The sequence below is a fragment of the Polypterus senegalus genome, chromosome 15, assembly GCF_016835505.1.
Source record: "Polypterus senegalus isolate Bchr_013 chromosome 15, ASM1683550v1, whole genome shotgun sequence".
Taxonomy (NCBI): Eukaryota; Metazoa; Chordata; class Cladistia; order Polypteriformes; family Polypteridae; genus Polypterus; species Polypterus senegalus.
This window is the reverse complement of record NC_053168.1, coordinates 82,910,819-82,937,761: the sequence shown is the minus strand read 5'-3', so window position 1 is coordinate 82,937,761 and position 26,943 is coordinate 82,910,819. Positions and strand designations below refer to the sequence as shown.

Sequence of the window (26,943 nt, the reverse complement as noted above, 5' to 3'; positions counted from 1 at the left end):
ACAAAAGAGACTACCTTCCGTCGGTAGGCTAGGGCATACTCTTCTGATGCCAAAATCTTCACCTCCTATTTCCCAGTCCAGAATCAATTATTCAGATGCAGAAGGTTAATGCTCATCATGAGGGCAAGAGTATCCCAATTCCAATTGCTGGTAGTATCCCTGGCAGTCAAATGTTCTGAACTTGATATTGTTAAATTGCTGAAGCTTTTTAATCATTACATTGAACAAATAATATAAATTTTATAAATACAAAATTGTCTTCTAGAGAGGAAAAATGCATCAATAAAAAAATGCATTAATTTACTGTACCTTTTCAAGTTCCCTCCGTGTCTTCTTCAACTGAACTTCTGCTTCCTAAGAAAACATAATTAAACATTATGCAGTACACGTTTTAAAATTGATTAGGTTTCTTCTAAAAATAATACATTACAAAATTTAAATAGCTAAATTTGCTATAAAAAAAGGCAAAACAACAACAATGTTACTGAAAATTTATGGTAGATTTATAATATTCTTTTTAGGTAAAACAACTCAATAAAAGCAATTGCAGAACATTTAAAAAAATTACAAGCTACAATATTTGTACAGTTTAATAGATTTAACTTGTCTGGACTGTTAATGACAAAGTAACTTTGAAGTGGTTAGATGGTTATAAAATATACTTTCCAAAGGTGAAGAAGTATAAACCGAAGACACCAGTTTAGGAGAAGAACCTCATGCCATCTGTGAAGCATGTTGGTGAAATGTTATTGTTTGGGGTTTCTTTGCTGCTTCAGGGTTTGGGCAAATTCATCAAGTCTACTGAGAATTCTGCTTCATATCAAACTATGCTTTGAGATTGTGAGGCCATCTCTTCGAACGTTGAGTTTGAATCGCAAATGGAATCTTCAGTACAATAATGATTTGAAGCACACTAGCAAATCCACTAAGGAATGGCTCAAATAAGAAGAAATGGATGGTTATGGGCTATCCTAATGAAAGCCTTGATTTGAATCCCATTGAAATGTCGTGGGAGCATTTGAAAAGGGCACTGCAAGAAATCCTGCTAACATCTTGCAACTGAAGGAATTTTGCAGGTAGGGAGGTCAAACAATTTCACTTAGTCAGTGTTACAAAAATAGTTGGTTAGTTATGCAAAATGCCTACAAGAAGTCATCCCTAGTAATCAGGCAATACCAAATTCTGAGATCAAGGGTGTACTTGCTTTTTCCCCAGCAGATCCACAGTAGATAATTACATTTACGATTATTTCTGTAAATAAAAAATATTAAAGGCAAATTTTCCTTGTGTTTTATTCAATTATATTACCGTTATCAGTAGATACAGTTTGCACGAAGATCTACTGTTTGCATGTTCAAATATGTAGAAAAAGTGAAGAGTTTCCTCTTGGTATAATTACTTTTTCAAATGACTGTATGTACCATTTAGTGCCTTAGGAGGATAAAGTGACAAATAGCAGACCTCACCTGTCTTGCATAGACTCTTTTGTAATGGTACAGGACCAGTGATACATCAGGAGATTCGGGAACAGGCTAACAAGAACAAATATTTTAACATAACAGTGTGTGCATTTATGTATGTACTTTCAAATACTAATTTCTATATTGCATATACTTGTATATATACTGTTCTTAAGACACATGGAAGTAAGAAATTCATTGTGCTATGTACTGTACACAAAACAATAAACTTAAAAACAAATCAAGATTAAGCACTGCTTGGAGCAAAATTCTGCAAATGATTGGAGCCAATCAACAATATCTATTTTAGATTGACATCATTGTCAACCATTGGGTCTGCCCCAACTGACATCAAATTCAAATGATAACCATTACAAAGATTAATTATTGTTACTTCTCTCAGAAAGCTGGTTTCCTCTGACAGTGTTATAGCAGAAGTCTTTTGGGCACTGAGCTGTGTAGAGTGCTGCATTGCTCAAAAATGTGTGTTAGATAAGTTTGCAGATTTGAATGCCTCTCTTTACTTTTGGCTGGTTATTATTCATATTTGTAGAACCTACAGTAACTCTTGATAATTCACTTGTACGAAATTTAAACCAGTTAGAAAGCATCTAAATGTAATATGAAGTTGTGCATTTACAGTATGCCATAGTCAGGAAACACTTCAAGTACCAGTTTATTAATCTCGGCAGGAAAACCATTCAAACTTTCGTTGACCCAGCTCCTTGCAAACTCTTGTTCTTTTAAAAGTAGTTAACAAAATGAATAAGTGGATTTTTCAAAGTAATTTTTATTCAGTTAAGATGATCTAATTAAATGTATTAGTCTTAATAACCAAAATAAAAACTGAATCCATCCATTATCCAACCCGCTACATCCTAACTACAGAGTCACGGGGGTTTGCTGGAGCCAATCCCAGCCAACACAGGGCGCAAGGCAGGAAAGAAACTCCGGGCGGGGCGCCAGCCCACTGCAGGGCGTACACACACAGACACATACACACACACACACAATAAATTGTAAAATATTTTAAATAAATCCAGGTCAAACTTTGTTAAAATTACAAGGTAAAATAAGCTGTTAACTTTAATTTTATCCATTAGCTGTTTTATATGCACTCTGCAGCTGTTCAGCCTCTGTTTTGTTGTAGCAGCTTCCCATTTTTTCCCGACTTCACGGAAGAAAGTGCCTTGTATTTTGAGATATCTGAGCTTCATTAAACCTTTGGATATTTAAATAACAAAATAGTATAAAGGCAGCCTGAGGGTTACTTCCTCACAGTTTCAATGTTCTGGGTTCAAATCCTACACTGAAGGCTGTAATAGTGAGATTTATAAAGCTCTCTTACTAACTGTACTCTATAGCTAAAGAACAACATCCTGTAACTATATTAATACCAAATATTACTTCAGTTGCCACTGACTTACATGGTACAGGGTACCATAAACAATGACAATACTTGGCTTCTGTTGTGGTGTTTAAAATCTACAAATTATTCTGTATATTTTTATTATATTTTGCTCAATCACAACAAGATGAATTCAAATCCAGGACATTTGTATAGACATTATAATATCAAAAGCATATCCTCTTCCTTTATAGCTCACTTTTATAGCAGTTGTTCACAACATAGTGCTATTTTGCTTTTACAGCCTGGGAAAGGAACACTTGCCGATACCTCAGGCTATAGAATACTTTATGGATGGACGTCTAGGACAACAATTTGTTTTAAAGACTGGGAAAAAAAGACATGCCGATACCTCAGACAACATCAAAAAACCTTATTATTTGGGAAAAGATTAATTAAAGAGTTTGAGCAAAATTCATCCATCACATTGGCAGCTAGTCAATCAGGTGCATGCAACAATTATGTGTTGTGAAACCCCAGTAGAATTTTAGAAGAAATATGCCTCTGCTGAAGAGCGATATAGAATGGAGGGAGAAGAGGACAGAGCAGCGTCAGAAGAGGGCGTCAGCATTTTGCGGCCGTTTCCATCTGATCTTCAGAAAAATATATAATGATCAACTATGAGTGCTAGATCATAGGCCGCCTGCAATATTCATTCCTGTCATCTTTACTTTTTTGTAAGCTTTCTGTAAAGACTACATATCCAAACTTTACTATTAGTCCTATTTTCTATTATTCTTTGTTCTACTGGTATTATTATTCCTGTAACAAATTCCATACTGCTTTTAACTTTCTATGCTTTGTCTTTATGTTTAGTGTAATTGAAGTAATAAGGTAGATTTTTTTGAGCACCTGGTGCAGCCGGAGCTTTGCCATTACCTTTGCTGCGAAGTTTATTAAGGCTGAGGGAGAGAGTTCCACCCAAAAGTAGGGAACAGTACGTAAAAGTAAGGCATTCTTGGCTGATAAATGGCCTATAGTCAAGGATGCTCAGCCTTTGTATGTTTAAATGTATTCTTGTAGAGCAAAAGTAATATTTAGGTTTGAGATATCACTAAAACATATGTTTTTCGTGCCGATAATAAGTAAGTCTCTAGAAGTGCTGAGTGAGTGACAGGCTATGTTATTCCTAATGCACCTGTGTGGTTTAAAGTGCCAGAGGTTAACCATCTGCGTGTGTGTCATTCATGGGGCAGTGTTGTGGTTGTATAGTATGTGGTGTGGGTGTGGTGTATGTAAGTCTCATGAAGTGCTAAGAGAGTGACAAGTTGTGTTATTCATAAGGCACTTGTGTGGTTTGAAGTGCTAGAGATTAACCAGCTGTGTGTTTGTCATGCATAGGGCACTGTTGACCTTTCTGTGTGTATGCGTATAGCTAAGTATGCGTGTGTTAATCTTAAGGTGCAACAGTAGATCAAACCGGTAACAAACTTGATCAGTACACTTACCCTTGAAGAAAACAGGTAAAGGGTAAGTAGAGGGAACTACTATGACAATACAGCTTCTAAATGTGAAGAGGTTTTATATGTTTCTAATGATATTTCTTTGCAGCAACGCAGCTTTGGTAGTCTTGTTCCTATTATAGTTATTATATTATATTATTATAATAATATTTAAAGTGTAGGTATACCTTTTTTATTGTATTTAATTGCCATCTAAATTAAATTATGCACTTTTTCACAGTGAGTGTCTGAAATGAGGGGTGGGGGTGTAACATTACCTTTGTGCACTTGTCCCTGCCTGCATCTTTCCATTGACTTTATGTCATCATGTATATTTTTGCCATGCTCTATTGTTGAGCTACCATGGAGATGTCCTTTACCTCACATGAGTGCTCTGGCTAAGCAGAGAAAACGCATTGAATAGTTTCTTGATTTAAGGTAAGAAATCAAAATAGTTACGGAAGAGAGCAAAAAAGATATTTCAGAAATTTCACATAACAACTGGTTGATTTATTTCTATTTCCTTGTGTAAATAACACAGAAACTGAATTAATTTAATCTTAAGTCGCAAGGTCAGTTTCATCTGATTGCAGATATATACAGCACTGTGAAAGCATTATTCATCAAAAGAAAACTTTGGAGAAGTCAACTTTCAGGAATAATTTTTCTCAATTGCCAGCATGTCTCCTTGTTACAAAATATTACTAGTCATTGGGTAGAGAAGGTATACTGCCACCATAGAAGTTGTAGCACTATACCCAATGACCCACAGTTATCAGTTGTCTGAATACACAATGTCTCTTTTGAACTGTTTGAAAACACTTTATTTGTCAGTGTTGAGAAAAGCCAAGCAAAATGACACCTTTTATTGGCTAACTAGAAAGATTACAATATGGAAGCTTTGGAGGCAACTCAGGCACCCTCTTTAGGCAAGATGTAAGGTGCCTGAGTTGCCTCGAAAGCTTGCATACTGTAATCTTTCTAGTTAGCCAATAAAAGGTGTCATTTTGCTTGGCTTTTCTCTACATTCATAATGGCTAACATGGCACAACACCCTAGTCTGTCAGTGTAGATAGTGTTTCTAATAACCTACAGATGGAACTTATTGACTGTCATTGAACATTCAGCTAAAGCTGTAATTCAGGGGAGCAAAAGAAGACCAAGCCAGGATCAGACAGATTATTTGAGAAATACTTTGTTTATTTTCAGAGAGATCTACCCTCTTAAAGAAGATGATATGCATTTTGTGCAGTACACATGCACACAAGATAATGTTTTCCACTATGAAAATTAAATCAAAGCACTTGTCTGCTCTGTTATGCAAACTGGTGGCACCCAGCGTCAAAGCAGTGCTAATGTTTGTGTGGTGTCCTGTTTTTCAGATTCACATCAATGACAGGATTTATCAAGTTTATCAAAATGAATTACATATTGTTTACAAATATATGGCACTTGATTGTAATCATTCTGTAACAAAACTGTATAATGGTGCATACAATGGCCAAACTAGTTCAACTACTATAGCTGCTTTAGCGTCGTTACTCTCAGTACACCACTCAGAGTATGTTAACCAACTGTATCTGTTTGTGGATTCACAGCCATACAGCAGCTGATTGGAAAGCCCAGGATGACATTTAGAGTACACGCTGCAGCCTCAGGAAAGCCAAAAACCCTTTGCATAGATTCCACTACGCAATACTCAAAAGTGTATTTAAACTTCTCTCATTTGGCAAACACTTCATAGCTTTTTCTGCATGGGCCTCAAGGCTCAGAAGCAGTTTCACCACAACACCTATAAACATACTCAATCAGTCTATCAAGTGCTCCAGGTAGAAGCTTTTACTTGTAGAGTTAAAAGTGAGGTAATTGTAATTACAACTGTAATATTGCACAACCTGAGCCACTTAATGAGCCATGTACATTATCTGCACTATTATTTTATGTTGTTGTACTGTTGTACTTATTCTTTCATATGGTATATTTTTCATGGTCTCTTTATTATAAAAATAAATCTTAGAAGGGAGACTAGGGAGACAAGACATGGTCAATCTCTTTCGTCTCGCTGGGACCTTAAACATGAGACTTTGTGCCAAGATATTGTCCCAGGACCGTCTAGCGGGGACGTGGAACCTGAGATTCTTGCAAGTCATGCACTACACAATGAGTAGGCGTATCCAAGAGAATTAAAAGATTTGATGTTTGGGGAAAGTGAAATCCACAAACAGTCAGTTAGTCATTTCCCAACCTGCTCTGTCCAATCACAGGGTCACGGGGGTCTGCTGGAGCCAATCCCAGCCAGCACAGGGCACAAGTCAGGAACAAACCCCGGGCAGGTGGCCAGTCCACCTCAGAATCCACAAACACAACAGGCAAAATATACGAGTCTACAATAATCTTTTTGCCTTTGCATCATTCAGTGCTCAAATCATACATTTACACAATAATGGATCATACACTATAATAATCTGTGGTCCCACAACAATTAAAGCAACGATAAGTTTAATTTCGAGGAAAACCGCAATTCACCCAAGTGTATACTTATGATCACCGAGTGGCGATTCAAATTTTAACAGGCAACAAGAAAGGTAATGTACAGTAGTATATATTTCACGAATAACATTAGACACCAAAGGACATCTTGATATGCCATTTGTATTAAAATATTTACAGTTTACATAGGTTTTGCTATGACAATTAACAAATCACAGGTACGAACGTTCGAAAAAGTCAGATTATTTATTAGAGAAAAGAACAAATATTCACTTACGGGCAGTTATACGTTGTGTTGTCACGATGTAAGTCCAAACACGGAATCAAATTTAAATGCGATCTTGAGTAGAAAAGGTAATTCCAAATATGAAGCTTTAAACTAAAAGGCAAATAATGAAATTGAAACAATTCCAAAGAAAAAAACAAGCTTTAAAAATAGTATATCCGATTAACCAAACACAGGGGTTAGTGAGTAAAGCGAGCAGGGGGCAGAGCCCCCTAGTTTTTATTATTATTATTTTATAGGAAATATATTTATGGAGGATTTGTATATTGAATCTCATTGTACTGTACAATGACAATGAAGGAATTTGATAGAAGAGAGCAAATATTTATAGATGATGAAGACTGCCTTCAAGTCAATTTAGATTTCTAAAAGCTATCTTTTTGGATCTGTGAGTTGTTAAAATACTAGGATGTATACTTGATATTTTTGGTGAAATGCATTAAAAGTATGTATATTATATTTTACAGATAAATTAACTGCATTTAAGTAACGTATACTGTACTGTTAATAATTAAACATGTGGGGACACAGTGGCACAGCGGTAGTGATGAGCTGGCGCCCTATCCAGGGATTGATCCTCCCTCATGTTGCACGCTTCCTGTGACTGGCGCGACCGTGGATAGATAAGTGGATGGAATAATTAAAGATGAATTATCAAGATTTTTCAATGTTCCTTAACAGTTTTGAAGAATCTGCGTTCTAGGCTTACAGCTGGGTATACATTTAATACAGAGCTTATATTGTGGTGATTGGTTTTGTGGAGAAAAAAAATGGAAGGACAGGAATTGAAAGTTAGAACGTTTAAAAGACACAGTACTGCTACAATAAATTATTTAATCCACGGTTGTGTGATTCCCAGCAAGTATCTTCAGGGAGGCAGGAACAATCCCAGGATGGGGGAACTGAGCAATTCTAGATGGGGAGGAGGTAGAAAATATTCTGGATGGGGTGGGGAGGCAGTAACAATCCCTGGACGGGGGACGAAGGAACAATTCTTGGATGGGATGCTACCTCATCGCTACCACTGCCCCACTGTGTCCCCATGTTTAGTACATGCTTTAATGCATTTCTTCATGAAACTGATATCAAGTATACATATTAGTATTTTAAAATGTTGAGAAAGCTGTAATAAAATAAATGTAATGTATTCTGTGTGGTGATCAGTGCCTTTACACTCCTACAACACAATACAATACAAAGCATTTAACATGCTACTTTAGTTACGATGAATTTGAGAAATTCTAGTAAATTAAACATTGATTTTAAGATGAAGGTTGTAATGTGTTACTTTAATGACAAAATGAAGAACAAATAAAGTGAAAATTTTGAGATTTCAGTCGATATTTCAATCTCTTCTTCACTGTGTCGCTATTTTACTGTAGGACTTCCACTTGGCATTTTGGGAAAATCTTTTTTTATACATGCATTTGCCGTCCCTGAGGCCTCATGTATAATGGCGTGCATAGAACACACACTATAACATGGCGTAAGCACAAAAGCGGAAATGTGTGTACGCACAGAAAAATCCAGATGCATAAATCTGTGCGTTCGCCAAATTCCACGCTCTTCCGCTACATAAATTCTGATAAGCGTGAAAAGTAACGCACGTGCACGCGCCACTTGCCCCACTTCAACTCCTCCCAGAATTACGCCTCTTTGAATATGCAAATCAATATAAATAGCCCTTAAGTTCAGTGTTCTGTGAAAAGGTAATGGCAAAAGCACAAGGAAATATATAATTTCAGCAAATACCAAGTGGAAGCAAGGAAAAACGTACTATTTGTTGGTTTAAACAGTGGTATAAACAACAAAAGGAAGTTGATCGAGTAACATAGCATGTTGGAGAAACTCGAAAGCTCAAGTTCTCAAACTTACACAGTGTCCGAAATAATAAAGTTGTAATAAATAAGTTGTCACATATCAAAGTCACCGTAAAAAGGTGACTCGTAGCCACCATCTGAGTGTTATATGAAAGCTTATTAGGGTAAAGAGAAAAAAAAAAGGCACAGAGTGGGGGAAAAAAAGCATGAAATTTCAACTTTAACCTCGAAATTTCCATTTTAATCATGTATTTTACTTTGTCATTAAAGCAGAACATCATAAACTTCATCTTAAAATTGTTTAATTTATTAGTTTCTCAAATCCCATCGTAACTAAAGTAGCACGTTGAATGCTTTGTTTTTGTGCGTACACACCATTTATACATGAGGTCCCTGGTGATTACTGCTGCTGCCTTTCAACCAATTATCACAAATTTGACTGATCAGACGCATAGGCAACTATTTGTAAAAACTTCATTATACAATTAACAACTCGCAAAGGATATTAATTGTCTATGGAAACATATTATTAGTTATAGAACTATATAACACATGAATATTACTTTGCATGGGAAACAGGTGGGTAACAATTTTTCTTTATTCAATTTTTTCTTTATTCATAACATTTTATTTTTTCTGCTACATCTATTATATTAGTGGTGATTAGTAAAATAGCTGTGCTGGCTCCCATACTCTACATGAGTATTGTGGTTTGAAATCAGAAATTTTGACATAGAGAGATCTGGTTTATGTAATTGACTATGGTTGCAAAATAGGCTACAAGACAAATAACTAATTTTTCATGGAATGAGTCACCAACAAAAGAGACTATCTTACACCGTTAGGTGAGGGCATACTCCTCTGGAGCTAAAATCTTCACCTCCTATTTCCCAGTGCAGAATCAATCAATCAGATGCAGAAAGTTAATGCCCATCATGAGGGCATGAGTATCCTAATTCCTATTTCTGGTAGTACCCCTGGAAGCCAACTGTTCTAGACTACATAAAAGATTTTTAATCATCACATTGAACAAATAATATAAAATTTGGTTATGTTTGCAATAGTGATTTATTTTATAAATACAAAATGATCTTCTAGAGGGGAAAAATGCATCAATAAAATAAAGTATTAATTTACTGTACCTGGCTGAGTTTCTTTTTCTGGATTTCAACCTCAAGATCCTTTTCCTAAGAAAACATAATTAAACATTATGCAGTACATGTCTCAAAATAAATTAGGTTTGTTGTAAAAATCATACACTAACAAAATTTTAATTCCTAAATTTGCTATTCCTTTTTGGTAAAACGAGACAATAAAAGCAATTGCGCAGAATTTTAAAAAATTACAAGCTACAATATTTGTACAGTTTAATAGATTTAACTTGTCTGGACTGTTAATGAAAAAGTAACTTTGTAGTGGTTAGATGGTTATAAAATATACTTTCCGAAGCTGAATAAGTTTAAACCAAAGACACCAGTTTAGGAGAAGAACCTCATGACATGTGTGAAGCATGCTGGTGAAATGTTATTGTTTCAGGTTACTTTGCTGACTCAGGGCCTGGGCAACTTCATGAAGTCAACTGTGAATTCTGCCTCATATTAAAGTATGCTTCAGAAGATTGTGAGGCCATCTATTCGACAGTTGAATTTGAACCGCAAATGCACCCTTCAGTACAATAATGATCTGAAGCACACTAGGAAATTCACTAATGAATAGCTACAAAAAGAAGAAATGAATGGTGATGTACTGGCCTAGTGAAAGCCTTGATTTGAATGCCATTGAAATGTTGTGGGCGGATTTAAAATGGGCACTTCCTCCAAGAAAACTTGTGTGGCATGAGGCTGGGGGCCAGACCCAGCCAGGACGCCTGGAAGGACCGGGAGGTGGTCAATATGTATCCCGGGACCACAAGGGGGCAACCGCCCTGGATGATGAGGGGACCATGGGGACGGAGCAAGGAGGCTCAAACCCACTGGGGCCAGAGGGCGCCCTGAGCATTGAGGAGCCGGGGAGATTGACACTTCTGCCACACCTGGGAAGGTAGAGGAAAGACCTTCCAGGGATACCCGGAGTGCTTCCGGGTGCTAGTGCGGCACTTCCGCCACTCCAGGAAGTGCCGTCAGAAGGTCATCAGAAAGCACCAGGAGCACATTTGGGTGGATATAAAAGGGGCTGCCTTCTTACAGTCGAGAGGTGGAGCAAGACGAAGCTCTAGTGACAGGTAGAAGAGGGGCAACCCACGGACATTGAAAGGTCCAAGAAAGGGTCTTGTGGTGTTGCGAACAATGTGTGTGTGTGGGAGATTTGGACTTATGGGGCCAATTCTATTAAATGTGTGTGTTTTTTAAGAACTGCCGGTGTCCGTTTGGTTGTGTCCGGGCTGAACATCTCAAACCTGATAACATCTTGCAACTGAAAGAATTTTGCAGGTGGAGTGGTAAAAAATTTCACTGAGTCGATGTCACAAAAACTGTTGGGCAGTAATGCAAAATGCCTACAAAAAGTCATCCCTACTAATGGGGCAATACCAAATTCTGAGATTAAGGGTGTACTTGCTTTTTTCCCCAGCAGATCCACTGTAGATTATTATATCTACGGATCCATCCATTCCTTCCATGATCCAACCCGCTATATACTAACTACAGGGTAACGGGGGTCTACTGGAGCCAATCCCAGTCAACACAGGGTGCAACACAGGAAACAAACCCCAGGCTGGGTGCCAGGCCACCGCAGGGTGCACACACACCCACTAAAGGATTGCCAATGCACCTAACCTGCATGTCTTTGGACTGTGGGAGGAAACTGGAGTGCCTGGAGGAAACCCACGCAGACACATGGAGAACATGCAAACTCCATGCAGGGAGAACCTGGAAGCGAACCCAGGTCTCCAAACTGCAAAGCAGCAGCGCTAGCCTACTGCGCCACCATGCCGCCACATCTACAGGTATTTCTGTTAAACTAGCAAAAAACCCGCATCTTCGCAGCGGAGAAGTAGTGCGTTAAAGAAGTAATGAAAAAGAAAAGTAAACATTTTGAAAATAACGTTAACATGATTGTCAATGTAATTTTTTGTCACTGTTATGAGTGTTGCTGTCATATATATATATATATACACATACAAACATAAACATATATATACTGTACATATACACATATACATATATACATATACATACATATGTATATATATACATATATATATATATATATACACACATACATATATATACACACATACATCCACATATATACATATATCTATACTAATAAAAGGCAAAGCCCTCACTGACTCACTCACTCACTCACTCACTCACTCACTCACTCACTCACTCACTCACTCACTCATCACTAATTCTCCAACTTCTCGTGTAGGTAGAAGGCTGAAATTTGGCAGGCTTATTCCTTACAGCTTACTTACAAAAGTTAAGCAGGTTTCATTTCAAAATTCTAACTGTAACGGTTATAACGGTCGATAACGGTCAACAACATCCGCCATGTTGAACTTTCTTATTTACGGCCCCATCTTCACGAAATTTGGTAGGCGGCTTCCCTGCGCTAACTGAAACTGATGTACGTACTTATTTCGATGGTATGACGCCACTGTCGGCCGCCATATTGAACTTTCCAACGTCACTAATTTTCCAACTTCCGGTGTAGGTAGAAGGCTGACCCCATCTTCACGAAATTTGCTAGGTGGCTTCCCTGCACTAACCAAAACCGATATACGTACTTATTTCGGTGGTATGACACCACTGTCGGCCGCCATATTGAATTTTCCAAACATCACTAATTCTCCAACTTCCTGTGTAGGTAGAAGGCTGAAATTTCGCAGGCTCATTCCTTACAGCTTACGTACAAAAATTAAGCAGGTTTTTATTTCAAAATTCTACGTGTAACGGTCATAACGGTCAACAACGTCTACCATTTTGAACTTTCTTATTCATGGCCCCATCTTCACGAAATTTGGTAGGCGGCCTCCCTGCGCTAACCGAAACCAATTTACGTACTTATTTCGGTGGTATGATGCCACTGTCAGCTGCCATATTGAACTTTCCAACGTCACTAATTCTCCAACTTCCCGTGTAGGTAGAAGGCTGAAATTTGGAAGGCTCATTCCTTACAGCTTACTTACAAAAGTTAAGCAGTTTTCATTTCGAAATTCTACGCGTAACGGCCATAACGGTCAACAATGTCCTCCATGTTGAACTTTCTTATTCATGGCCCCATCTTCACGAAATTTGGTAGGTGGCTTCCCTGTGCTAACCGAAACTAATGTACGTACTTATTTCGGTGGTATGACGCCACTGTCAGCCGCCATATTGAACTTTCCAACTTCCCGTGTAGGTAGAAGGCTGAAATTTGGAAGGCTCATTCCTTACAGCTTACTTACAAAAGTTAAGCAGGTTTCATTTCGAAATTCTACGTGTAACGGTCAAAACGGTCAACAACGTCCACCATGTTGAACTTTCTTATTTATGGTCCCATCTTCACGAAATTTGGTAGGCGGCTTCCCTGCGCTAACCGAAACCAATGTACGTACTTATTTCGGTGGTATGACGCCACTGTCAGCTGCCATATTGAACTTTCCAACGTCACTAATTCTCCAAATTCCGCTGTTTTATTGTTTGTTTATTACAATTATAGTTATTGTGTAGGTATTTTAGACTTACTTTACATTGTTCAGGTACCCATTTCCTTTATCATTCCAACCCTACCCCTATTAACATGTCTATCGAGATGATCACTATCGATCAAAGAACTGTCACTTACCGAGTGGTTTCCATGCCCAGAGATGGCACCTACTTTTTCCATTTTCTTTGTTACATATTGCACGGCCATATCAGGCTCACTCTTGATATCCGGAGGAACCTTGTGTCTTATGTATTGAATGACTGGGACAGGTTCAAGGTGTGGACTGATGACGGTACAGGAGATAATTATACTACACAGGAGCACTATAAGAGTGAAATGCTTAAGCCCTTCACCTATGCATCTGCATGTGAGTTGATGGCTGCCGCTGAATTGTTCGGTTGTCGCTTTCAAGTGTACCGAAATGGCCAAATATTTTACACCTTTCGACAACCGTCAATGCGTCTTAAACATCTTAGATTGACAGGTGACGATTTCAGTAGTGGACACTTTGATGTTTATGAATATTTAACCTCTCAAAAACTGGATGTGAAGTTATCTATGAAACCGGTTGTATACTTACAACGCTTGACAGATGTCGAATGTCTCTTCAACACAACAAGTCCTGCAAATACTGACGTAATTGAAACAAACGATGAAACTCAAACCGATTATGACAGCAGCAATCCAAGCTCTGAGATTTGAAACAAGATTACTGTTCACATGGCCAACTGTACGTTGCATGCTCAAGAGTAAGCTCAGCGCACAGCTTGGTCATATTACAACCGGAGGGCCGAACTCACAATGTGGTATACAAAGAGATCCTTAACAAATAATTATTGGTATATTTTCCCTCAATTTAAAAAGGTTTAATTTTCTTCTTAATAAAAATGTTAAGGCAGTACTTCGCCGCTGCGAAGCGCGGGTATTTTGCTAGTATATATATATATATACACCCTTTGGGGTGTGAACAGCTGTTGCTGGGGGTGCCAGAATCCATCGAGGAAGAAAAATGAAATACATTATTTGTACAAAATCTTAATTTATCTATCCATTCCTAAATAATTAAATGGGCAGGCTATTTCGTATCAGTGCAATACGCTGCTTGTTAAAATGGATGACTTCCGCTCTTACGTGCACTTAGTTCTGCGTAGGTATTATGAACTATCGTATCTGTTCAAGTTCTATTTAAATTTTAAATATAAGTAATTATTATTTAGTCAACAGAAATATCTTTGGTAGGGATGTAAGTTAAACTTAGTCATCATTGCATAAATTTTTCTTCACCATAGAAATGTAAAGACTAAATTCAACTTTCAACATTCCTACCAAAGATATTTCTGTCGACTAAATAGAACCTACTTATATCCAAATAGAATTGAAAAGATATATTTTTTCGAATCTGATCGCACATTTTAGATCGACTTGAAGCGCACTACATCGAGCCCGCGTGCTATTGTGCTCTCAACTGCCTGCCTCAATAAGTCACCGTCACATTGCTCTTACTTTTTTACGGTTCATTTAATCATGGTTAGTCGCGAAAAAATTAGAAAATAGAAGGAGGATTACACTCAGTATGGCTTTATCAAAACAATTATTGATGGCGAATAAAGTATTCATTATTCATAAAGCTTCAATTGGTGATCTGTTTTTCTGCGTTAACCTCATATTTTTTCATACTTCTCAAACCAAGGGGGTGAGAAATCGGCATTGTCCGTCACAGGGGGTGCGAGGGTAAAATGAATTGGGAAGCGCTGATATATATGTATGTGTGTGTGTGTATATATAATATATGTTGTGGAGGTTGACCCGGACACAGACAGGCAGACACCATCATTGTCACCCAAACACACGTTTATTCACAACTATTTACAATAAGTGCTCCACAAAACCCCCCAAGTCCCCAAAGTCCTGGCCACACAATGCCTTTCTCTCACTCTCTTCAGGCTGCCTCCTTGCCTTCTCCAGCTCAGTCCTCTCCGCTCCCGACTCTCGCCCTGAATGAAGGGAGGCGGCCCCTTTTACCCACACCCGGATGAGCTCCAGGTGCTCCCCGGCAATCTCCTGCTGACACGCCCCAGTGTGGCGGAAGTGCCGGCTGGTCTCCCGGAAGCTCTCTGGGTGTCCCTGCTTCTCTTCCCCCCCAGCACTTCCTGGTGTGGCGAAGGTGCTGAGGTCCAGGGTCCCCAAGGCATTGGGGCGCCTTCTGGTGGTGACCACGGGCCCCTACAGGGTGGGGCTTCCACGCCCTGAACCCGTGGCCCCCAAAGCATCCAGGAAGGCGGCCCCCACGTGATCCCAGATGGGCACACGCCCACTTCCGATCCTCCAAGGCGGCCCCTGGCACCCTCGACAATGTGTATATGTATATATATTAAAATAGTTTTACTGTCAAATAATGCAAAGAGTACGCAACACGTGTTTCACCCTAATTCTGGGCTCATCAGGCGTACAAACTCACTGCACCTCCTCTAGAGAATCGAACCTTGAACGTCAGAGCTAGAGGCGAAACCTGTTGCGTTGCACCACGGCGTGTGGTTCGTTTATTTGACAGTATGTAGATCGGGTATATATATATATATATATATATATATATATATATATATATATATATATATATATATACTAATAAAAGGCAAAGCCCTCACTCACTCACTCACTCATCACTAATTCTCCAACTTCCCGTGTAGGTAGAAGGCTGAAATTTGGCAGGCTTATTCCTTACAGCTTACTTACAAAAGTTAAGCAGGTTTCATTTCAAAATTCTAACTGTAACGGTTATAACGGTCGATAACGGTCAACAACATCTGCCATGTTGAACTTTCTTATTTATGGCCCCATCTTCACGAAATTTGGTAGACGGCTTCCCTGCACTAACCGAAACCAATGAACGTACTTACTTCGATGGTATGACGCCACTGTCAGCCGCCATATTGAACTTTCCAAAGTCACTAATTCTCCAACTTCCCGTGTAGGTAGAAGGCTGACCCCATCTTCACGAAATTTGGTAGGCGGCGTCCGTACACTAACGGAAACCGATGTACGTACTTATTTCGTTGGTATGACACCACTGTCGGCCGCCATATTGAACTTTCCAACGTCACTAATTCTCCAACTTCCCGTGTAGGTAGAAGGCTGAAAATTGGCAGGCTCATTCCTTACAGCTTACTTACAAAAGTTAAGCAGGTTTCATTTCAAAATTCTACGCGTAATGGTCATAACGGTCAACAACGTCCGCCATGTTGAACTTTCTAATTTACGGCCCCATCTTCACGAAATTTGGTAAGTGGCGTCCCTGCGATAACCAAAACCGATGTACGTACTTATTTCAGTGGTATGATGCCACTGTCGGCCGCCATATTGAACTTTTTAACAGTCTTTGTTACTTATGGGCCCATCTTCAAGAAATTTGGTACATGGGTTCCCAACGCTAACTGAATCCTACTTACGTACATATATACGTACATTCATAGCCTGCAGCTCGGTCACCATGGGAGGCGGCGTTAGGTCCCCCATCTCAATGCCTCCCACGTTGTTGGCTGCCTGCCTATATAAGACCGTCTGTCGCTCCGGTCTCTACATTCCCTTCCTTGCTTCGCCACGGGATTCACGTCTCCCTACTGATAACTACAGCCTTTTTATTTAATCCACGGCTTCTCCGCTGTTTTATTGTTCGTTTATTACGATTATAGTTATTGTGTAGGTATTTTAGACTTACTTTACATTGCTCAGGTACCCATTTCCTTTATCATTCCATCCGTACCCCCATTACCATATCTATTGAGGTGATCACCATCGATTAAAGAACTGTCACTTACCGAGTGGTTTCCATGCCCGGAGATGGCACCTACCTTTTCCATTCTCTTTGTTACATATTGCACGGCCATATCAGGCTCACTCTTGAGGAGGAACATTGTGTCTTATGTATTGAATGACTGGGACAGGTTCAAGGTGTGGACTGATGACAGAGATAATTATACTACACAGAAGCACTATAAGAGTGAAATGCTTAAGCCCTTCACCTATGGTTCTGCATGTGAGTTGATGGCTGCAGCTGAATTGTTCGGTTATCGCTTTCAAGTGTACCGAAATGGCCAAATATTTTACACCTTTCGACAACCGGCAATGCCTCTTAAACATCTTAGATTCACAGGTGACGATTTCAGTACTGGACACTTTGATGTTTATGAATGTTTAAACTCTCAAAAGCTGGATGTGAAGTTATCGATGAAACCGGTTGTATGCTTACAACGCTTGACAGATGCCGAATGTCACTTCAACACAAGTCCTGCAAATACTGTCGTAATTGAAACAAACCATGAAACTCAAACCGATTATGACAGCAGCAATCCAAGCTGTGAGATCTGAAACAAGATTACTGTTCACATGGCCAACTGTAAGTTGCATGCTCAAGAGTAAGCTCAGCGCACAGCTTGGTCATATTAAAACCGGGGGGCCGAACTCACAATGTGGTATACAAAGAGATCCTTAACAAATAATTATTGGCATATTTTTCCTCAGTTTAAAAAGGTTTAATTTTCTTAATAAAAATTTTAATGCAGAACTTCGCTGCTGCGAAGAGCGGGTATTTTGCTAGTATATATATATATATATATATATATATATATATATATATATATATATATAGATATATAGATATCAAAATACCCACGAAGTAGTGTGTTAAGTTATGAAAAAGAAAAGGGAACATTTTAAAAATAACGTAATATGATTGTCAATGTAATTGTTTTGTGACTGTTATGAGTGTTGCTGTCATCATGGATTTGAATATCATTATTTCTTTCAATCAGGTTCGTATTTGGAGGATGTGTTGTGTTCAAGTTACATTCCGTGTTTGTCAACCGTTGTAAAGATATCAGGTTTCATTCATCGATTCCTTTCTTACTGCATCAATAAACAGCTCGTCTTCCTCTTTATTTGAGACATCACACACTGCATGCAAGAGTTTTTTTTACACTGTCTTCCTTTAGCTGGACATTGACTTTTTCCACTGTGTGCTTTGTTTCCACAGTAGCTGCACTTATGAATATGCTTGTATGCGTCACTCGCTTCATATTCTTTTGCTGCCTTCTCAATTGTGTAAATCTTTTTTGTTCAGCGCTCTTTGGAGCTCTTGCTCTTTGTCTGTGTACTGCGTTCACATTCACAGTCAGTTCACGTGAGCCGCTCGGACTACATGCATGGAAGGTTCTGAGCTGTGCTTGTGCTATCTCATGCGATGTCCATGGCTTTATTTAATGTTAGCTAAGACCCGGCACTTAAATGTTAATCTCGCAATTTCGCTGAGTTTGTGCCAAACACCACCCTGACCATCTCATCTTCGTTTCCATAAGCACAGCCCTAAACCCGCAAATACTTAGTGGTAGAGTGTTTCTATTGGAGTGCTGCTGATGGAAGGCCTTATATGGACAGGCACTCAATTTACGTGGGAGGCATGACGATGAGAGACGCAACTCCGCCTCACACGGCGACGGAGCTGCAGGCAATGGCTGGTATATATGTACACAAGTAGGTTCCAGTTATGACTGTTACGCGAAGAATTTCAAAATGAAACCTGCCTAACTTTTTTAAGTAAGCTGTAAGGAATGAGCCTACCAAATTTCAGCCTTCTACCTACACGGGAAGTTGGAGAATTAGTGGTGAGTGAGTGAGTGAGTGAGTGAGTGAGTGAGTGAGTCAGTCAGTCAGTCAGTCAGTCAGTCAGTGAGGGCTTTGCCTTTTATTAATATAGATTAACAACTTAAACGGGCAAATTTTCCTTGTGTTTTATTGAAGTATATCAACTTTATCGGTAGGTACTGTTTGCATGAAGATCTATTGTTTGCATGTTCAAATATGTAAAAAACTCAACTGTTTTCATGGGGTATACTTACTTTTTCAAATAATTGTATACTAGCAAAACACCCGCGCTTCGCAGCGGCGAAGTACTGCATTAAAATTTTTATTAAGAAGAAAATTTAACCTTTTTAAACTGACGGAAAATATGCCAATAATTATTTGTTAAGGATCTCTTTGTATACCATGTTGTCAGTTCGGCCCTCCGGTTGTAACATGACCAAGCTGTGCGCTTAGCTTACTCTTGAGCATGCAACTTACAGTTGGCCATGTGAACAGTAATCTTGTTTCAAATCTCACAGCTTGGATTGCTGCTGTCATAATCGGTTTCAGTTTCATGGTTTGTTTCAATTATGACAGTATTTGCAGGATTTGTTGTGTTGAAGTGACATTCGGCATCTGTCAAGCGTTGTAAGCACACAACCGGTTTCATCGATAAAATCACATCCAGCTTTTGAGAGTTTCAACATTCATAAACATCAAAGTGTCCACTACTGAAATCGCCACCTGTGAATCTAAGATGTTTTAAGAGGCATTGGCGATTGTCGAAAGGTGTAAAATATTTGGCCATTTTGGTACTCTTAAGCATTTCACTCTTATAGTGCTCCTGTGTAGTATAATTATCTCCTGTACCGTCATCAGTCCACACCTTGAACCTGTCCCAGTCATTCAATACATAAGACACAATGTTCCTCCGAATATCAAGAGTGAGCCTGATATGACCGTGCAATATGTAACAAAGAGAATGGAAAAGGTTGGTGCCATCTCTGGGCATGGAAACAACTCGGTATGTGACAGCTCTTTGATCGATGGTGATCACCTCGATAGACATGGTAATAGGGGTTGGAATGATAAAGGAAATGGGTACCTGAGCAATGTAAAGTAAGTCTAAAATACCTATACAATAACTATAATTGTAATAAACAAACAATAAAACAGCGGAGAAGCCGTGGATTAAACAAAAAGGCTGTAGTTATCAGTAGGGAGACGTGAATCCCGTGGCGAAGCAAGGAAGGGAATGTAGAGACCAGAGCGACGGACGGTCTTATATAGGCAGGCAGCCAACAACGTGGGAGGCGCTGGGATGGGGGACCCAACGCCACCTCACACGGTGACCGAGCTGCAGGCTATAGACGTATATATATGTACATAAGTAGGATTCAGTTAGTGTTGGGAACCCGTGTACCAAATTTCTTGAAGATGGGCCCATAAGTAACAAAGACTGTTGAAAAGTTCAATATGGCGGCCGACAGTGGCATCATACCACCGAAATAAGTACATACATTGGTTTCGGTTAGAGCAGTGAAGCCGCCTATTAAATTTCGAGAAGATCGGGCCATAAATAAGAAAGATCAACATGGCGGACGTTGTTGACCGTTATGACCATTACGCGTAGAATTTTGAAATGAAACCTGCTTAACTTTTGTAAGTAAGCTGTAAGGAATGAGCCTGCCAAATTTCAGCCTTCTACCTACACGGGAAGTTGGAGAATTAGTGACGTTAGAAAGTTCAGTATGACGGCCGACAGTGGTGTCATACCAACGAAATAAGTACGTACATCGGTTTCCATTAAAAGTTTAATATGTCGGCCGACAGTGGTATCATACCACTGAAATAAGTACCAAATTTCAGCCGTCTTCTATACACGGGAAGTTGGAAAATTACTGACGTTGGAAAGTTCAATATGGCGGCTGACAGTGGCGTCATACCACCAAAATAAGTATGTACATTGGTTTCGGTTAGCGCAGGGAAGCCGTCTACCAAATTTCGTGAAGATGGGGCCATAAATAAGAAAGTTCGCCACCGTTATGACCGTTACGTGTAGAATTTCGAAATGAAACCTGCTAAACTTTTGTAAGTAAGCTGTAAGGAATAAGCCTGCCAAATTTCAGCTTTCTACTTACATGGGAAGTTGGAGAATTAGTGATGAGTCAGTGAGTGAGTGAGTGAGTGAGTCAGTCAGTGAGGGCTTTGCCTCTTATTAGTATAGATAACATTTAGTGCCTAAGGTAGATAAAGCGACTAATTGAAGACCTTACCTGTCTTGTATAGACAATTTTGTAACTGTACAGGACCAGTGATAATTGCATCAGTAGATTATGGGACAGTCAATAACAAGAACAAATATTTCAACATAACTGTATGTGCATTTATGTATTTACTTGCAAATACTTATTTCTATATTGCATATACTTGTATACTGTTATGAAGACACATAGAAGTAAGAATTTCATTGTGGTATGTAGTGAACACATAACAAACTTGAAAACTAACAATATTAAACACAACTTGTAGCAAAATTCAGTAAATGGTTGGAGCCAATCAACAATATTTATTTTACATGTACTTTACCATCACCCATTGGCTCATCCCCAACTGACATCAAACATAAATGACAACTGTTACAAAGTTTCATTATGAAATGTGATATTGCTCTCAGAAAGCTGGTTTACTCTGACAGTGTTATAGCAGAATTATTTTGCGCATTAAGCCGTGTAGAGTGCTGCACTGCTAGAAAAGGTGTGGTAGGTAAGTTTGCAGATATGAGTGCCTCACTTTCCTTTTGGCTGGGTATTATCAGTCCTTCTTCTATATTTGTAGCACCTAGAGTAACTCTTGATAATTCACTTGAACTAGATTTAAATCAGTTAGAAAGCATCTAAATGTTTCATAAATTTGTGCATTTACAATATCCCATAGTTGGAGAAATACTTAAAGCCCCAGTTTAGTAATCTTGGTAGCAAAACCTTTCAAGCTTTTGTTTACCTATCTCCTTGCAAACCCTGTTCTTTTAAAAGGGGAAAAAATCTAATTCTCACTTAGAGGATCTGTGCAGAACTTTTTCAGAACCTGGCAGGATCTGATCAATAATATTTTAGAATAAGCTTTTAAAGTACTGAGGATTTCTCCATTTATCATTATTCACTTATTAATTAATCTATTTACTTATTTTTACTAGCTTTAAGATTTATTCTGCTGGCTTAGCTCTCTTTCTCAGGGGTGGGGGTTGATTTGTTTTCGATATTATGTTTGTAAAAAATTATTTATTTTTATGGAATGATGTGTGATTTTAATGAAATCAATAAAATAAAGTAGTTCACAAAATGGATTAGTGGATTTTTTTAAATAAATTGTTTTCCGTTAGAATAACCCAATTAAATGTACTAGCCTTAATAACTGAAATAAATACTGAGTAAATTGCAAAATATTTTAAATAAATCCAGGTCAAACTTTGTTAAAATTACAAGAGTAAAATAAGCTATTGCTTTAATTTTATCCTTTAGCTGTTTTGTATGCAGTCTTTAGCTGCTCAGTTTCTGCTTTGTTGCAGCAGCTTCCCATTTATCCCAGAAAAAAGTGCCTTCTAAATTTGAGATTTCTGAGCTTAATTTAACCTTTGGATATTTACATACACAAAATAGTATAAAGGCAGCCTGAGGGTTAGTGCATCACAGTTTCAGTGTTCTGGGTTCAAACCCTAGACTGAGGACTGTAATAGTGGAATTTGGAAAGTCACCTTAATAACTGTACTTTATATCTAAAGAACAACATACTGTAACTATGTTATTACCAACTATTACATCAGATTCCACTGACTTACATGGTATAGGGTACAATAAGCAATAACAACACTTAGTTTCAGACTGTGAAGAGGTTTTATGTGTGTGTAAACTGATTTTCTTTAGTGCTTTGGAATCACTTTCAGATGGCAAGTTGTATGAAAGATACATTCGAAATCAAAAGTCATTGAGTGCCTGCTAGTATATGATCTCAAAAGTAGAACTGGATGTACCTGTAAACACTGTGCTATTAATCAGATATTTCTCAAAAATGATAAAAAGTAAAAACTGTGCGTCTATTATAAGTCAAGCAGACTTTTGTTACACTACAAGGAGGTAGATAAATTATTACCAAGAGGGTTTGACACTTGGTAGAAACATTAAAATAATATTTAAAGTGTAGGTAAACCTTTTTTCTTATATTTAATTGCGATTTAAATTAAATTTATGCACTTTTTCACAGCGAGTGTCTGAAATGAGGGGTGGGGGTGTAACATTACCTTTGTGTACTTGTCCCTGCCTTCATCTTTTCTTCGACTTTATGTCACCATGTATATTTATGCCACGCTCTTTTCTTGAGCTTGTGGAGGACTGCCGACTTTGTGTTCTGGCCCTCACCCCCAGGCTGCCAGGAGGAGCTCTCCCGACAGCAGGATCGTGCCCCAAGTTCCAGCAGGGCCTCATGGACTATGTAGTGTTTTTACACAGCCTTGCTGGATACCTTGGGGCCACCGGGAGTCGCTGTAGGGGGGGGTCGTGGGCTCATGTGTGCCCTATAACCCGGGAGTACGTCACGTGACAGGAAGGAACGACGTGCTCCCGGGTTGAAGAAAAGGACTGTTTACCCTGACCCGGAAGTAATAAAGAACTGTGGACTAATTGGGGAGGAACACCTCCGGGTCAGGGGCTATAAAAGGACTACGGGCCAGTCCAGACACTGAGCTGAGAGGTAGAGGGGCGAAGTGTCTGGGCGAGGAGGAGAGTATTTTCATTGTGTTGTTGTGTAATTTATGAGTAGTGTGGAGGGTGCTTTGTGCACAGTATTATTAGTTAATAAAAAGTCTGGGACTTTTACCCAGTGTCTAGCGTGGTACCTGAGGGTTCAAGGCAGCACTAGCGCCCCCCCTACTGCCACACTGGCGTAGTCGGCAGGATACCTTGGCCGTCTGTTGGCAGGGGACCTGCATTTAAAATAAATATTGTGTGGGCAGACAACCCTAGGTGGATCACGCTTCGTTGCACGGAGGTACAAAGCCACCCACTACGGAGAGCGCTGCTGCTGTGCCTAATTATACACGGAGAACGATGGGGAAGAAGTCCGGAAAGAAAAAGGTCAGTCCCAGTTGGGTACAGCATCTGACGGACGCCGAGATGACCTGGATGTACCTGAATGGGAGTGAGGAAGACCGTGCGCTAATTCGGGCCGAGCGAGCCAGAGTCGCGCAACAGTGGGGATGCGGACAATTATTGAGCGCATCGGACTCCCCAGATGGACCGGGGTTTCTGCCGCCTAGTCCGGAGGTAGGTGCAGGTAAAACGCCCGACGTTTCGGGCTTGTTTTTATCCTGTTTTGCAGACGCCCGCATTCAGAATTTCAGCGGCGTCTCGGATGCCTGCCTCATGTTCCAGCAAGATGGCCGCGTTTCCCCGAAGGCAAGCCAGGACGCGAGACGGCTAGCGACGCCCCCGTACGAGGACAACAGCCTGGTCACCCACGGTGGATGCCGGGAAGGTGAAGGAGGCTCGGAGTCTTCCGATGAGGTCGTTTGCTCCCCGACGGGTCCGAGCCCCCTGGAAGGGGAGGGGAAGGCGAGCGAAGCAGCGCCAACACAACCAGAAGCCGACAAAGAGGGACGGGTCATGGCTGAAGGGTCTGCCGTTAAAAGAATAAAGGCAGATCACAACCGGCTCGGAGTAGCCAGCCGTTCCTCTGAGGACTCCAAGACCCAGGAGACTTTGCGCTCCCTAGCTGAATACGTGCCATGGAGGGACGTGCTCATTGGTTCCCGGCCGGAGGGTAAGGAAAACGCAGAAGCGCAAGTACCACCGGCCGTATTAACTAACTGTATGGATTTTAAGGGACTCGGGGAATGCCTCGTGCCACTACACCGTTTCCTTCAGGAGTTGAAGGAGCTGAGGAAACGTGTGGAGGAATTGGGAGCGACGGCCGCAGCACCATTGAAGGGTCTGAGGGACTTCGTGCAGCGGCTGGGCCAGGAAGCTCCAGAGGTGATCGATGCGGGAGTGCAGGTGAGTCTGACCCATATCGTAGAATATAAGGGGAAATAGTGCGATCTGGCACCGCAGGTAATAAGTAGCGGTTGTCAAAGCACCGTGTGCCCGACAGAAGAGTGTGGCACGATAACCGAATGGTTGGGGAACGGAGCAAACAGCCCGGGGCATGCGTGTGACGTGGCTTTCCGGAGCAGTGCAGAGCTCCAGGACCCGACCGGTCTTAAGTGCGAGGTAACGCCGGTGACAGGAGGGCCGGGGGAAGCGCTGATCGTGCCGGTGCAGCTGAACAGTGCTGTTCATCGGAGCGATGCGGTGCTAATGATGCCGCCTCCTGGTAAATGTAGGACAACGGGTGTGCAAACAGCAAAGAGGCTCTCTTCTTTCCATAGAGAGCCTCAGGCTGAGCACAGACCCCAGAATAAGCGAGAGATCCCCAAAAGAAAACGTGGGTCTTCCGAATGAACAGAGAGAAGGGCTGAGAGCAGCCAAGCGGCCGTAATGCCCCTCTTGGCGGAGAAAAGGGTGGAGATGACACTGACGGAATTCCCAAGGTGTTTCTGGTCTTGCAGAGGGAGACAACCAGGAGGACATCGTCGGTGTTACAACTGCCATCGGCATGGCCATGAGTGGCAAGATTGTTCCCGGAGGACAAGGTAGCGGGGGGACAGAAGATACACCGTTCTCCCGAGGTTCACTAGGGGACATGAACAACGCAGTTGTCGTCACTAAGGGGGGGGGAATTGTGGAGGACTGCCGGCTTTGTGTTCCGGCCCTCACCCCCAGGCCGCCAGGAGGAGCTCTCCCGACAGCAGGATCATGCCCCAAGTTCCAGCAGGGCCTCATGGACTATGTAGTGTTTTTACACAGCCCTGCTGGATACCTTGGGTGCCACCGGGAGTCGCTGTAGGGGGGCTCGTGGGCTCATGTGTGCCCTATAACCCGGGAGTACGTCACGGTCACGTGACAGGAAGGAACGACGTGCTCCCGGGTTGAAGAAAAGGACTGTTTACCCTGACCCGGAAGTAAAAAAGAACTGTGGACTAATTGGGCAGGAACACCTCCGGGTCAGGGGCTATAAAAGGACTACGGGCCAGTCCAGACACTGAGCTGAGCTGGGAGGTTGAGGGGCGAAGTGTCTGGGCGAGGAGGAGAGTATTTCCATTGTGTTGTTGTGTAATTTATGAGTAGTGAGGAGGGTGCTTTATGCACAGTATTATTAGTTAATAAAAAGTCTGGGACTTTTATCCAGTGTCTAGCGTGGTACCTGAGGGTTCAAGGGAGCACTAGCGCCCCCTACTGCCACAAGCTACAATGGAGATGACCTTTACCTCACAGAGGTGTTCTGGCTAAGCAGAGAAAACCCATGGAAAAGTTTCTTGATTTAAGATCAGAAATCAAAGTATTTATGAAAAAGGGCAGAAAAATATTTTGAAACATTGCAGATAACAACTGGTTGTTGTATTTCAATTTCCTTGTGTAAATAACAGGAACTGAATGCATTTAATCTTAAATTGTAAATTTTCATTGTTTTTATTGCACTATTATTATTTTTTTCGAAAAGATGTTTATGGAGGATTTGTATATTGAATCTCATTGTACCAAAAAATGAAAATGAAGGAATTCACTTCAATTTAGTAGAAGAAAGAGCATCTTTCAAGATGATGAAGACTGGCTTCTAAGTCGATTTATATTTCCAAGAGCTATCCTTTTGGATCTGTGGGGTTTTAGAATACTAGGATGTATACTTTATCATTTTT

General features: G+C 40.3%; 1 long non-coding RNA gene across 1 annotated transcript in view; it reads right to left on the bottom strand.

The window, feature by feature from the left end:
• Positions 1-304: 304 nt before the first annotated feature.
• Positions 305-26,943, bottom strand: part of LOC120516014 — a 37,923-nt gene continuing 11,284 nt past the window's right edge. The window contains exons 3-4 of the long non-coding RNA XR_005630749.1: positions 10,049-10,093; positions 305-354 (exon numbers count right to left, since the gene is read on the bottom strand). This is a non-coding gene — a long non-coding RNA (uncharacterized LOC120516014). The remainder of the gene's footprint in view (positions 355-10,048; positions 10,094-26,943) is intronic.